We start from the raw sequence: 12,717 nt of genomic DNA, 5'->3' as shown, positions 1-12,717 counted from the left end.
TTTACTAAGCTGTATTTTTCTTTATAACAATTTTACCACTATGTCAAATTATATTATTTTAAAGTGTATTTATTATTTATTCTATGCATTTATTTACTTGTTTGTTATTAAAATGCAAGCTCTAGAAAGATAGGGACACATGTTTTTCACTAAGGTATCCTCAGAACCTAGAACATTGCAAAGCATGTAATAGGTATTTGATAAATATTGATGATATGAATGACTGTAGGTGTCAGGAAAGGGGTGGATTTTCTGGAACATAAGTCTGCCTGCAGAACATTAGATATATCTACAGCAATAGGACTTTAACTTCGAACTTAGCATGGCAACAATGTGATTGTATTTTGATTATTCTTACTCCAACTTGGAAATGACTCCCATTCACTTTGAGTGTGGTATAATTAATAAACAGTAAAATTCAACTTTGTATGTGTGCATACAGTTCAGTAAATTTTGAAAAATGCATACAGTTGTGTAAAATCATTGCAATCAAGGTATATAACAGTTCTATTATCCCCCAAATTCCCTCATGCCATTTTTTAGTCAACCTCTTTTCTGACCTCCAGTTTCTAGCAACCACTGCTCTGTTTTCTGTCCCTATAGTCTTCCCATTTCCAGACCATCATATACCATATTTTTAGGACTGTAAGATGCACTGGACCATAAGACACATCCAGGTTTTACAGGAGGAAAATAGGAAAAAAAATTTGAAGCAAAATATGTGGTAAAATATTCAATAACCTGTTACTCCTGCTCCACCACCACACTGCCTCCCACCCCACAGAGAGCCAGGTAAGCTATATTTGGACTATGAGACACACCCTCATTTTCCTCTCAAATTTGGGGGAGAGTGTATCTTATAATCCGAAAAATACGGTAAATGGAATCCTACAGTACATTGCTTTTGGAGTCTTTAACTTAGCAAAATGCATTTGAGATCTTTGTATGTGGCATCAGGAAACAGTAGTTTGTTCCATTTTATTGCTGAGTAGCATTCCATTACATATGTCTCCATTTGTTTACCCTTTACCAGTTGAAGAACATTTGGCTTTTTTTCCAGTTTGGGGTAATTATGAATCAAGCTACTATACACATTCATGTGCAGGCTTTTGTGTGAAAGTAACTTTTTTTCTCTTGGGTAAATATAGTAAACACATAGTTAAATACAATACGAAACTGCCAAACTGTTTTCTGAAGTGGCAATGCCATTTTGCATTTCCACCAGCATCCTCAGCACCACTTGTTATAAAGTGGCACAGCCATGGGAATAAGATCAGAAGTCTGAACTTTTTCCTGGAATCTGCTTGGTTTGTCCCCATTTCAAGGCTTTATACTTGCTTATCCTTCTTCCTGGAACATATTCACATGAGTTACTGTACTTCTATTCATATTTGACTTTACAACAGGGCTCATCCACACATATAATAAAGACCAACCAAAAACAAAATGAAGAAATTCAGAAACATGAATGCATAAATGGAGGAAAATTCTAAAACCATACACTCTTTTCCTACATTCTTCCGCATATCTTGAGATGTTAACAACTTTCTATTAGTAATTAATTTGTTCTAAAAATTTTATTTGTAACACATTTTCAAGTAAATTTGTTTTCAATATTCATAGTGTTTGTTTATTTATTTATTTTAAAAAAGATTTTATTTATTTATTTTTAGAGAGGAGAGGGAGGGAGAAAGAGAGAGAGAGAGAGAGAGAGAAACATCAATGTGCGGTTGCTGGGGGCCGTGGCCTGCAACCCAGGCATGTGCCCTGGCTGGGAATCGAACCTGTGATGCGTTGGTTTGCAGGCCGCGCTCAATCCACTGAGCTACACCAGCCAGGGCACATAGTGTTTATTTTTAGTACTAAAATACTAAAACTCACTTTTGATTCTAAAATGTTAAAGTTGTTTTCATCTCTCTTCAAGGAAATAATGAAAACCCTAGGCAATATGTGTTTATGAGGAATTTCCATAGCAAGACCTGACCTGAATGCCAGTAATTCTCTCACAGATAGTGTCCGTATTTTACTGCCTCAGTGTTAAGGCAGTAAAAGTCATGATAATTTACTTCCCTCACAATGCTCAATGCTGCCTAAGGGAAAAATAATGAATCACTTTAATTTTAAACACAAGATTCTTGGAGTTTTAAACTGGCAAGTAAACAAACAGAAACGTAAGTAGTATTTGCATAATTACTTTCAATTTTTTTTTACTTTGAACGTATATTTTATTAGTGGGTGGGCTATACCCTTTAAAGTTTATCCATAATTTTAACAAGTCCTCCATTTTCTTTTGTACATTCCTTCTCCCCTAACAAATCAGAACCGCTGAAGAAACTCAGACGTAGAACTAAATGTTAAAATTGTTCTCCAAAAACAGAAACTTAAAATCAGCTAGCTCTTAAGTGCATAGTTCCTCTTGTATGGCTTCCAGCAAGAAAAATAGTTTGGAGAGGGAAAAAAATGCCAAAAAACCTGTAATTAATAACACTAATTCACTAATAACACTAATTCACTAATAACACTTGTTCATTAACAAGTAATAACAATATTTAGATGTGCTGTTAAAAGCTTTCCATACATGATTCATTCAACAAGTATTCATTTAATGCTTACTCTGTGCTAGTAACTACTCCAGGCATTGGAGATAAAGTATTGGTAAAAACAAAAGACATCTGGCCCTGGTTGCTGTGGCTCAGTGGATTGAGCACTGGCCTGTGAACCACAGGGTCGCCAGTTTCATTCCCAGTCAGGGCATATGACTGGGTTGTGGGCCAGGTCCCCAGTAGGGGGCTCTCAAGAGGCAACCACACATTGATGTATCTCTCCCTCTCTTTCTTCCTCCCTCCCTCTCTCTCTAAAAATAAATAAATAAAATCTTAAAAAAAAAAACCCAGAAAGCATCTGTGCCCTCATGGAACTTAGATTCTAGATAGTGAGGATGGACAATAAAGAAAATAAGTAATTCTAAAATTTGCACGGGACTACAAAAGATCCCAAATAGAGCCAAAGCAATCTTGAGAAAGAAAAGCAAATCACACTCCCTGATTTCAAACTATACTATAAATTTATAGTAATCAAAACAGTACAGTATTGGCATAAAAACAGACATACTGACCAGTGGAGCAGAATAAAGAACCCCCCTAAAAACCCACATATGTATGGACAATTAATTTATGACAAAAGAGAAAAGAACATACAATGGGGAAAGGACAGTCTCATCAGTAAATGGTGTTGAAAAAAACTGGACAGTTACATGCAAAAGAATAAAACTATACCAATATCTTACAGCATACATACAAATTAACTCAAAATCAATGAAAGACTTGAATGTAAGACCTGAAAGCATAAAATTCCTAGGGGGGAAAAATCTCTTTGACATTAGCCTTAACAATGTTTTTGTTGTTTGTTTTTTCTTTTGTTTTTAGATATGACTCCAAAGACAAGGGAAACAAAGCAAAATAAATAAATGGGGCTACCATCAAACTTAAAATCTTCTGTGCAGCAAAGAAAACTATCGACAAAACTAAATGGCAACCTACTAAATGGGAGAAGATATTTGCAAATCATATATCCAATAAATAAGGGGATAATATCCAAAATACATAAAGAACATGTACAACTCAACAACAAAACACAACTCAATTTTAAGAAAATATTTTAAAATTTATTTTCAGAGAGAGGGGAAGGAAGGGAGAAAGAGACAGAGAGAAACACTGATTAGTCATCTCTCGCATGCCCCCAACTGGGGACCTGGCCAGCAGACCAGGCATGTGCCCTGACTGGGAACTAAACCTGCAACCTTTCAGATTGCAGGATGATGCCTAATCCACTGAGCCATGCCAGTCAGGGCCAACTCAGTTTTTAAATGGACAGAATCTAAATAGACGTTGTCCCCAAAAAAGACATATAGATGGCCAATAGGTACATAAAAAGATGTTTGACATCACTAATTAACAGGGATGAAAATCAAACCACAATGAGAGACCACTTCACACCTGTAAGAATGGCTGTTATCAAAAAGACAAGAAATAACTAGTGTTGAAGAGGACATGGAGAAAAAGGAGCCCTTGTGCACTGTTGGTAGGAATGTAAATTGATGCAGCCATATGAAAAGCAGCATGGAAATTTCTAAAAAGAAAAAAAGAATAGGATGTCTTTCTGTTCTGTTGATGGTTTTCTTCAGAGTGCAAAAGGTTTTTGCTATAGTTCCATTTGTTTATTTTTGTTTTTGTTGCCCTTGCCCAAGTCAACATACTAAATGGAGACAATATTTACAAATGATACCTCTGATAAGGAATAAATATTCAAAATAAAGAACTCATACAACTCAACATTAAAAACTACAAACAATCTGACTAAAAAGTGGGCAGAGGACATGAGTAGACATTTCTCCAAAGACGACATACAGAGGGACAATAGACATATGAAAAGATGCTCAGCATCACAAATCATCAGAGAAATGCAAATCCAAACTGCAATAGCATCTCACACCTATCAGAATAACTTAACAAAAAGTCAACAAATAATGTGTTGGTGAGCATGTGGAAAAAAGGGAACCCTCATGCTCTGTGTGTGGCATTGTAAATCTGTCCATCCATTTGTCTGTCTGTCCATCCAAATATTGATCTGTTTTTTGATGAGGACTCTAACCAGCAATATCTGTGGTGTTGTGGATGCAATGAACAAATTCACATGGACTACAGAAGGTCTGTGGAGAAAAGGGACGCATGGCCACTCCCTGAGTGAGAGAGCACCCAACCCTTGCCTGGACAGGCTTTTATTGCTTTTCTGGGAGCATTGCATCAAGGAAGGTCCTCATTCATTATGCCCAGGTTTGCTTAAGGTGATTACTTTTTACAGATAACAAAGAAAAGGATGTTGCTGAATACTTCTTACTTACTTCTTACTGATAACAAAGAAAAAAATGTTGCAAATACAAGGGAAAAAGTGGTTGGACTTGTTACACTCCATCCTTGGGAGGTTTAGCACAGAGCGTAGGAAGTTACTTTAAAGATATGCATTAAACATTTGCTGTCTGAACTCGGTGAGGGAGTTTTAGCAAGAGCAAGCCTCAAAGCAGCCTAGATATAATGCATGCCTGGTTCCCCATGGGAAAGCCGGTCTGTGGACCTGGCTCCTGCATGCTGCCTCATGCCTATCGTTTTCCGAACCAGGGCTGAGCTATATTCACTATTGCAGCTTGGACTGGTTCCCTATAATTTGTCGTCTATTTATTATCTACTCCTCAACTTATTCCGGAAAGAACATCCAGACAGATAGAAAGATAATACTGTTGGTAACATATAATTTAGAAGAACTGACATACTGGTTTATTACAATGTTTTCTTTTCTTTTTCCATAGCTGCTTATCTTTTAAAGCTATGGAGTATGGAGCTATAGAAGAAAGATTATATTTGTTTTGAGTTTTTATCATGTACCTGGAAATTTATCTCAGTTTTGCCTCACTCCAGACAAATAGTTAAATTTTATTCCTTATGTTTAACAGATCAGGAAACAAAAGCTCTGAGTTATGTAATATTTGTAGGTCAAACCTTATGAATACTGCTAATCTCCATTGTGTATTGTTATATATATAAAAAATAAGACGTTAGCTACTAATATAATTTGAAATTTTTTAGTGGCCACATTTAAAAAGTAAAAAGAAACAGGTAAATTAATTTTAATAATATATTGTATTTAACTCAATATCCAAAAAAGTGATTTCCATTTGAAATCAATAAACCAATTACTAATGAGATATATTGCATTTTTTCAGACTAGGTTTTTGGAATCTGGTGTGTATTTTATACTTATAGGATATCTAAATTCAGACAAGCCATATTTCAAGTGCTTACTCTCCTCATGCAGCCAGCAACTACTCAAGTGCTTAATTTCCTCATGCAGCCAGCAACTCCTCAACTGCTTAATCTCCTCATGCAACCAGAGCACAGCTCTGTATACCATACTGCAAGTTTATCTAATTCATCTGTGTCTGCAGCAACCAGCCCATGTCTGGGATATAGGAGGTGGTCAATAAATGTTTGATGATTGAATAGTACACATGAATGAGAACAACAACAAATATGTTAAAAATGTTACCTCCTCCCTGGAAATGATAGCTCTAAAGCATTAAATAGAACACCCCTTAACTATTAATAAAACAATGACATCATAACATGAGAACACAATCTAAGTATGTCAAATTTTGGGGATATGATCAAAAGGCAACACGTGTTAACGGCAATAACCAAATGGGCAAGATATGTAGGCAATTCACAAAGAAGAAATGTCCTACAAACATTTTGAAAAATATTTGCCTACACTAGTATCCACAGAAACATAAGCAGAATAATGTATTATTCTTGCCTATGTAATTGGCAGGAATTAAAACATGATGTCTCAGTGTTGGCTAGAATCTGCAGGTAGAAATATAGAACTTTCTGGAGGTAATTTGAGAAAATATATCCAAAACCTTAAAAATATGCAAATCACCACATCCAAATTTCTACCCCTACCCTACAATCCCTGGAAATATGCACAGAGGCATTCTGCTTCTAGGACTTGATCCTACAGAAATAATCAGAGATGCGTCCAAAGATATGAATCTATTCATAGCACTAGTGTTTGTGAGGGAGGAAAAAATATATCTATGAATTCAACAATGGAATTAATTAAATAATAGTGCATGTATGATAAAAAACCTATGCAATCAATGAACACCTCATATTTTGAAAGATTTAATGACATTGGAAAACATTAAAAGAAGTAGATTTTGAAAAGAGGGTACAGTGTGGCTCCAATTCTATTAAAAATATATTTATATGCCTATTAAAAGTCTAAAAGATTATCAGTGTGCTAACTTTGGATAATAATGCTGAAAATGAATTTTATTTTGTCCTTTGTATTTTTCTGTATTTTTAGACTTCCCACAATGTACACATTACTTTTGCATTAGGAAAAAATGCAGTTAACATTGGTTTTGAAAGACAGAAGAAATGGTAACTGGGCAACTTTTAATTTCATGCCCTTTATCAGTTATTCCTGAGGACAAGCAAGGTGGCATTGCTATTCCCAGTCATACATTTCTGATAATGAGCAAAGTGTGGCAACTCATTGCCCAATATTATGGGAGAATTTTAGACATCGTTGGTTAAGAAACTATTACAAGAAGCCTTTGGACATCATTGGTTAAGAAACTATGTTGGCTTCATAGGAAGATGGAGGTATGACTGTTTTTACAGTGTGACTTACTGGTAGCCAAGATGATATCTCAACTTTGGTGCTCTGTTGGGGTTTGCTTTCTTTCTTAGAGCTGTAATTCTTTTTCAGATGTGAGCAAGAATTATCATTTAAAAGAAGACATGGAAGTATGAGGCTGCAGTTACATGCCCTCCTTCAATACTCAATCCTTTACGCTGGAAAGAATTTATTAAATAAATAATCTTTCCTTTGTTTTTATAGGGGCTACAATGTTATCTTGAAGTCTATTTTTAAAAAGTAAATATTAAAAAGTAAAAATAATACTGGAATAAGTAAAGGTTACATTCATAGATTAGTTTAAAACATGACATTTAGGACCACTGCCAACTTAACTTTATTATAAAGCAGTATTATAACAACCTATTACCCATGACATTAAAGCAATATTGTAACAACCCATTACCCATGATGTATCTATTTTTGTTTCTTTAGTCTTCATTACATATATTTTTACATAGATTTAATCATTTATACATGAAAAAAATCTGTATTTTTATTATGGTGCCTCATGTTGTTAATTTTTATATTGTTAAACATTAGTAATTTTTAGTTATTGAACCTAACACCAAGTCTGGCAAAGTACTTAATGTTAGCTCACTGATGGATGATACATCACCAATATGTATTGAGTACCTACAGAGTGATGGATTGGGGCTATTCTACTGAATAAGACAAAATCCCAGTTATCATAAAATCTTCATTCTAGTAGCTGGAGACTTATTTTTAAATCCATGAGAAGGGTACTACTATTATTAGCTTCATCTGAGAAACTTAACCACAGAGAGATCAGGTAACTGGCCAACATCAGCCATGCAGCAGGTGTTAAAGCAAAGATTCCAACCCAGGTAATCTGTTTTCAGAGCTCACAGCTCCTCCACTGGTACCAAGAGAATGCTCCAGCAGTTCAGGGAACAGGTCAGTCAGAGTTCAAATAGTTGTGCTAGTTTACTTGTTGCTCTATAACAAATTACCACATACTTAGTTGCTTAAAACAACAAAAATTTATGATCTTAAAAATTCTACAGGTCAGAAGTTCAAATTCAGTTTCACTGGGCTAAAGTCAAGGTGTTAGGAGGGATTGTTTTCGCTACAGGCTCTAAGGCATGGGTCCCCAAGCCTTCCGTGGTCTGTTAGGAGCTGGGCCTGGAGTGAAAACTCCCCTGAGCTCTGCCTCCTGTTGCCTCGCCCTGCTCAGGGGGCCAGCTAGGGATGCTCAGCTAAGACCTCCCTCCTCACCCCCACCTCACCTTGCTTTTCCCAAAACCAGACGTTGGTGCCAAAAAGGTTGGGGACCACTACCTAAGGGGGAAATGTGTCCTTCTCTTTTTCAGCCTCTAAAGGCCACTTATAAATCTTGGCCCATGATTCCTTCTTTGCATCACTCTACCTTCCTGTTTCCATTGTCACATCTACTGTGACTTTGACCCTCTTTGTCTCCCTCTTATAAAGACCATTATGATTACTTTGCACCCACCTGGATAAATCAGGTTACTATCCTTATATCAAGTCCTTCTCAATCACATCTGTAAAGCCCTTTTACCATATAAGGTAATATATATATATTATATATATTATATATATATACTGGTTCTGGGGATTAGGGCATGGTCATCTTTGGAGGATCTTATTCACCCTGTCACTGTTGTGGACACTATAGGGCTAAAACTTATGCTGCTTTAGGACAAAAAAAATTAGGATTAGCGTGGAGAAGAGATCTTCCAAGTGAACTGCATTGTAGTCTTTTCTGTGCCAGGATAAGTACTAGGGCCTGCTAGGGGTGCTGGGACAAAATACCAGCTTGGGCGGCTTAAAAAAGAGTTTATTTTCTCACAGTTCTGGAGGCCAGAAATCTGAGATCAAGGTGTTAGCAAGATTGGTTTCTTGAGGCCACTCTCCTAGGCTTGCAGATGGCTCTGTCTTCACCTTGTGACAGTCATCTCATTGTGTGTACACGTCTCGCATCTGTGTGTGTGTCTAGATTTCCTCTTGTAAGAACACCAGTCATAATGGATTAGGGTTCACCCTAATGACCTCATTTTAACTTAATAACCTCCTTAAAGACCTTATTGAACCCATAATAGGCTTTAACATGTTGACTCCTTTTAATCCTCAGACAGCCCAGGTTTGGCAAATGAGAATATGGTGACTGAGGGTGGTTTGTCACTTGCTTGAGGTCTCCCAGATGGCAAGTGTTAGAGGGACAATTCACACACAGGCCTATCTGCTCCAAAGGCCAGGTCCTCAGCATCCTTCCTAACAGCTGCCAAGACCCTGCAGGACACCTACTATATTAGGCCATGCTACCAAGACAGGGAGTCATAGCAGCTCTACCTAATACATAGAAACAAACAGGCAGGCTGCCAAAATAAGGAGACAAAAAAATGACCCACGTGAAGGATCAAAACTCCAGAAAAAGAATTAAACAAAATGGAGATAAGCAATCTATCAGATGCAGAATTCAAAACACTGGTTATCGGGATGCTTAAGGAACTTAGTGAGGACCTCAACAGCACAAAAAAAGATGCAGTCAGAAATGAAGGATACACTAATTGAAATAAAGAACAATTTACAGGAAAACAACAGTAGAGTGGATGAAGCTGAGAATCAAATCAATGATTTGGGAACATAATGAAGTAAAAAACAGCTAATTAGAACAAGAAGAAAAAAGTATCCCCCCAAATTAGGAGAGTGTAAGCAGCCTCTTGGACAACTTCAAGCGTTCCAACATTTGCATCATAGGAGTTCCAGAAGAAGAGATTAAAAGCAAGAAATAGGAGATCTACTTGAAAAAATAATGACAGAAAACTTCCCAAATTTGGTGAAAGAAATAGACATGCAAGTTCAGGAAGCACAGAGCCCCAAACAAGATGTATGCAAAGAAGACCACATGAAGGCACATCAATAATTAAAATGCCAAAGGTTAAAGATAGAGGGACTTCTATGAATCTATGAATCTTCTATGAATCTTGAATGCAGCAAGAGAAAAGCAGTTAGTTGCCTACAGGGGAGTTCCCATAATACTGTCAGCTTATTTCTCAAGAGAAACTGCAGGGTAGAGGGGATTTGCAAGAAATATTCAAAGTCATGAAAAGCAGGGACCTACAGCCAAGATTGCTTTACCCAGCAAAGCTATCATTTATAATAAAAGGGCAGATAAAGAGCTTCCCAGGCAAGAAAAAAACTAAAGGAGTTCATTATCACCAAACCATTATTGTATGAAATGTTAAAGGGACGTATTTAAGGAAAAGAAGAAAATCAAAACTATGAGCAATAAAATGGCAATAATACATATCAACAATTGAATCTAAAAAACAAACTAAACAAACAAGAAGAACAGAGACAGCATATAGATATAGAGTGTTTTGATGCTTAGCAGATGGGAGGGGGCTGTCAGGGAATGGGGAAAGAGGTGAGGTGTAGTTACAGAATATCCATGGGGATGTAAAGTACAGTATAGGAAATACAGTAGCCAAAGAACTTATACATATGACCCATGGATATGAATCATAGTGTGGGGACTGCCTGAGGGAGTGGGGGTTGCTGGATGGAGGGAGACAAAGGGGGAAAATTGGGACAACTATAACAGCACAATCAACAAAGTATTTTAAAAACAAAAAACAAAGTTGGGAAGAGGGAGGCAGTACTTGTCATAATTTTCAGACTCCAGCCAGATTTTCTGTGGCTCCCACCAGAACTCCACCCCTACCATAAACTTACACTAGCTAACTATTCAGTTTACAACCTCCAGATGACTCTAGCAGAAGACTAGGGTAAGGGCCCCCTTCATTGAATAAATTTCCCAAGAGAAGACTGGTGATTTCACCTATCTTAAGTTAGAATACCCCTCATGGCTGTGTAGAGATAGACAACCCTGGTATCAGATTGGTGATGGTTACGCTTTCCAACATGGTATTCTCCCATCCCCATTTATCATAAATGGCTGCAGGAGTTTTAATGAATCTAAGATTTGTTCCATGTTAACTTACATCAACTAAGGAAAATGAAATAAAATTGAAACATTGCATTTTACCTTCTCTAATTAGAATCAGTGCTAATGGGTTAACATTTTAAAATACAGGTCTGAAAATTATGTAGATTTTGGCAAATATTGTAGTCAGTCCTCAATAGAATCATTGCCCTTTTAGACACTGGAACTTTTTCCCAAGTGGGAAAGGAATTTTGTCTTAAGGCTTCCTCCATCGTACTGTGTAGGAGGCACTGCAGCAGGCCTCTTTGGTTAATCAGGTTCCCTTGGGCCTGCTCCTTCACTATTTATGTTGCCCAACATTCTTCCAGAGTTGGAGCCTGCGAAAAAGCATTTAGAGATCAACATTTTCAGGGATGAGAAATGATATATTTTAAAAGGCATAACCCTTTTCTAAGCTCAAATGTTTTTGCCTCATTCTCACTTCTGTTAAAGGTATCCCTCCTGCTTAACTCCATATTTTTATTACTATATATTTTAGGAAGATTGTACATATTTTGCCAAAGAAATCTTTTCCAAAGGAAAAAAATATAGGATATTTGTAAGACAACAGAAGGCAACATAGTTTTAAATTTTATCTCTCCTGATCCAGTGTTATAATTACATAAAATAGAAACCAACCATATTTCCCTAAAAGTAAGGTACAATGTCTCTATTTCTTCTCTTGAACTCATTGCTGCTATAGCGGAGAAGAATTATAGCTGCTCTTGTCATTAGTCTAAACACTCACTGTCAGTGGTTCCATTATTTGCTGAATAAACAGTTAAATACAGCTTCCTCTGCCCATTGACCAGTGCCTGGTAAGCACTCTATGTCAGCTGCATCATCATTATTTATTTAGCCTTTACTTGCTACCCACAAGTAACATGCACAAATGACTGCCCCTTTTACCCCACAGTCCATGAGAACCACTTAAATAAGTAAAAGACATTTTAGATCGATAGTGGTAAGTTCTGAAAAGAAAAAACACTAAAGAGCAAGGGGACAGGAAATGTAGGTAATATTTGATATGAAAATTTTGAAACAGTGGCTAGGAAAAGCTTCTTTGAGAAGGTAATATTCAGGAAATGACCTGCAGTGAAGGACTCAGACCTGATTCAAGAAGAACACTGCAGACAAAGGGAACTGTAAATGCAAAGACCCCGGGGTAGAAGTCTGTCCAGCTATTGAGGGGTAAGGAATAAGCCAGAGTGGCTGAAAAGGGGTATGAGAAGAGGAGTCACAGACGCAGACAAGGCAAGATTCTGGAGGGCCTTGCAGGTAGGAGGACTTTTAGTTTGTACTGAGTGTGCTGTGAGGACCCTGGAGGGTTCTGAGCAGAGGAATGACATGACCTTACACAGGTTGTAAGAAAATCACTCTGGCGGCTGTGTTGAGAATATTCTGAAGGGGGCAAAGGAGTACTACACTTAACCAATATGCCACTACTTTATAAATTACAATCAGATAAAAATGAAACAAACTGAAATTAA

The sequence above is a fragment of the Phyllostomus discolor genome, chromosome 1 (genome assembly GCF_004126475.2).
Source record: "Phyllostomus discolor isolate MPI-MPIP mPhyDis1 chromosome 1, mPhyDis1.pri.v3, whole genome shotgun sequence".
NCBI lineage: Eukaryota > Metazoa > Chordata > Mammalia > Chiroptera > Phyllostomidae > Phyllostomus > Phyllostomus discolor.
Note: the sequence above shows the minus strand (reverse complement) of the source record.